This window comes from Sprattus sprattus (genome assembly GCF_963457725.1).
Source record: "Sprattus sprattus genome assembly, chromosome: 6".
Taxonomy (NCBI): Eukaryota; Metazoa; Chordata; class Actinopteri; order Clupeiformes; family Clupeidae; genus Sprattus; species Sprattus sprattus.
The window spans coordinates 7,830,478-7,834,029 of record NC_137925.1 but is presented as its reverse complement, the minus strand read 5'-3'; positions in this window follow the sequence as shown (position 1 = coordinate 7,834,029).

Here is a 3,552-nt window from a genome sequence, read left to right as displayed (position 1 = left end):
GACTGCGTGTGTGTGTGTGTGTGTGCGTGTGTTAATGTGTGTGTGTTTGTGTGCGTGTGTTGATATGTGTGTATTTGTGTGTGTGTGTGTGTGTGTGTGTGTGTGTGTGTGTGTGTGTGTGTGTGTGTGTGTGCATGTGTTAATGTGTATGTGTATGTGTGTGTGTGCGCGTGTGTTAATGTGTGTGTGTTTGTGTGCGTATGTTTATATGTGTGTATTGTGTGTGTGTGTGTGTGTGTGTGTGTGTGTGTGTGTGTGTGTGTGTGTGTGTGTGTGTGCGTGTGTTAATGTGTGTGTGTGTGTGTGTGTCCCACTGGCAGCAGTAGACTGCTATTGTTCTTTGACTGATAATCTGCAACATTGTCTCCAGCCCAGACCCCCTAATGCCTTTAGCGTGTGCAGATCTCAGTGGCACGTGCAGGACCAATAACACGACACGTGATTGGTCAAGGCACACACTACCCACCTATCAGGACCATAACACGTGATTGGTCAAGGCACACACTTCCTACCTATCAGGACCATGACACGTGATTGGTCAAGGCACACACTTCCTACCTATCAGGACCATGACACGTGATTGGTCAAGGCACACACTACCCACCACACACTACCCACCACACTACCCGCCAGAGCCTGTTTCCAACCCAAGCCAGCTGAAGCCTAATGCACATGCACACAGATACAGCATATATGTTCTATCAGCCAGGACCCCCAACCCAGTAGGCCACTGGTTCTAGAGCCAAACGGATTTGGGCCAAATCCGAGCCGGTACTGGTTTAGAATACCGGTAAAGTCAAGGAAAGTGGGAATCGTGACCATGTACAGGGGGTTCCCCATTCCACAACCACTGGTGTGTGTGTGTCTGTGTGTGTCTGTGAGTGCGTTTGTGTGTGTGCCTTTGCGTGTGTGTGTGTGTGTGTCTGTGAGTGTGTGCCTGTGTGTGTGTGTGTGTGTGTGCGTGTGTGTGCGTGTCTGTGTGTGTCTGTGTGTGTCTGTGAGTGCGTGTGTGTGTGTGCCTGTGCGTGTGTGTGCGTGTCTGTGTGTGTGTGTGTGTGTCTGTTTGCGTGTGTGTGTGTCTGTGTGTGTGTGTGTGTGTGTGTGTGTGTGTGTGTGTGTGTGTGTGTGTGCGTGTGTGCGTGTGTGTGTGTGTGTGTGTGTGCTTTTAAGCAGTCTGCTGGGGTTCAGCACAACAGACGGCGTGTAACCACCAAAACACTTGCGGTAACCGTTGGCAACCACAGCACAATGTCATGGAGCCTGGATTTGTAGCCTAATTGCAGACACACACACACACACACACAAAAACACACACACACACACACACACACACACACACACACACACACACACACACACACACACACACACACACCTCGAAACAGACATGCTGGCATTTAACAGAATTCCAGCTGAGACCCAAGTCCACTCTATTGACCCAAGCTGAACAGCAGGTCAGCATCAAGCTACAGGGCCTTTTATCTAGCAGCAATGAAATAATGAATAATAATGATAATAATTATATCTGGCACAGTGTTAACTCCCTGGTCTGGTGCAGTGTTAACTCCCTGACCAGGTGTGGTGCAGTGTTAATTCCCTGGTCTGATGCAGTGTTAATTCCCTGACCAGGTGTGGTGCAGTGTTAACTCCCTGGTCTGATGCAGTGTTAATTCCCTGACCAGGTGTGGTGCAGTGTTAACTCCCTGGTCTGATGCAGTGTTAACTCCCTGACCAGGTGTGGTGCAGTGTTAACTCCCTGGTCTGATGCAGTGTTAACTCCCTGACCAGGTGTGGTGCAGTGTTAACTCCCTGGTCTGATGCAGTGTTAACTCCCTGACCTAGGTGTGGTGCAGTGTTAACTCCCTGGTCTGGTAGGTGTGGTCCAGTGTTAACTCCAGTGTTGTATCTGAACGCGTTCATTGAACTAAAGTTCATGAACTCGTTCATAATTTTGGTGAACGTGAACTGAATGTACTGTATTACTGCCTGATGAACGATACTGTGAACACGTTCATTCTGGTGTCTGTGAACGGCACGTTCACTCTTTTTGATTTCATTCAACAAGGTGCTAGATTTCTGTAGACTTCCAGACGAAAAACACACCGTTAACAGTCCTGTATCCAATCGCTGCGTGTGCTTTACTCTACTGTCTATGCCTGGCAAGTGTGAGAGCGCCGAAGTTGCGTTGAGGCCCAGACAGTATTGCAGACATATAGAGATTTAGAAAAATTATAGCTCGCAACATATTGAAAAATATAACTGAACTTGTTCATTTTTTGGAGCTGTGAACTTAGTTCAAAATGTTAAATTATGAACTATGAACTGAACTAGTGCATTTTAAGACAGGAGAAAGATGTTCCCCTTTACAGTAACAGGGATAAATCCTGACAGAGATGTGTGTGCGTCACTTCACCCATCTGTGTGTGTGTGTGTTTTCTGTCAAACTATCTGTCATTCTCATCCTCCGTCAACACACACATTTCTTCATTTATTAGGAAAAAAATCCTTTGACAACCGCTTCTATGAATTCCTGTGTAATGTGCTTGAAGGTTGTCTGGTGATGAATCACCTCACTCACATGTTTGTATGTGTGTGTGTGTGTGTGTGTGCATCATCGCAGAGTGTCTCAGAACGGCTCAACATTAAACACACATGATGTCGTATGTAGCGCATGTCCCAGACAGGCAATCACTCACACACACACTGGCACATGCTGATCGCATTAGGGAAGACAAACCCCGGCCTTTTCATCATCATCCATTTGAAAGGAATTAAAGCAAAACGAACCAAAACAAAGCCATTCATTAGTCTCAGTGACACCGCGCTGAGATGACGGATCAGCCAGGGAACAGCACCAGCTGACGCTTTACTCCTCTTTCTTTCTTTCTTTTCTCTTCTCCTTCTGTCTTTCCATCTTTCTTTCCATCTTTCTTTGATCAGAATTTCTCAATCCCTCGCTTCTAATCAGAAGATGGCCAGAGGGTGTTACAGCAGTATCGCTCAAAACAGCCTCTGTGTTTACGAAACTAAAATACACAATTCTACTGCCAGTCAAAAGACCCACATTTTTCCAGTTTCTGTTGAAATTAACACAGTTTAATGTCTCAATGTTCTCTGAAATTAAAGCATAGAATGAAAAAAAAAACTGGAATGAAAAAATAAATCATGGAAGTGCTCTGTTTAACACATTTTATCTAAATGTTTGCTGAACAGCAGAACAGACTCGTGGCCTTCTGTCTCCAATGGAAAACAACGCTGATGCAGAAGTTCCCACACATGTGCTGCACTCTGCTTTCACATTCCAAACCAGCTTGATGTGGTTTTAGGTCTGGAGCCTGTGCTGCCCTTCATTCCAAACCAGCCTGGGGTTTAAGTCTGGAGACTGTGCTGGCCTTCATTCCAAACCAGCCTGATGGGGTTTAAGTCTGGAGACTGTGCTGGCCTTCATTCCAAACCAGCCTGATGGGGTTTAAGTCTGGAGACTGTGCTGGCCTTCATTCCAAACCAGCCTGATGGGGTTTAAGTCGGGAGACTGTGCTGGCCTTCATTCCA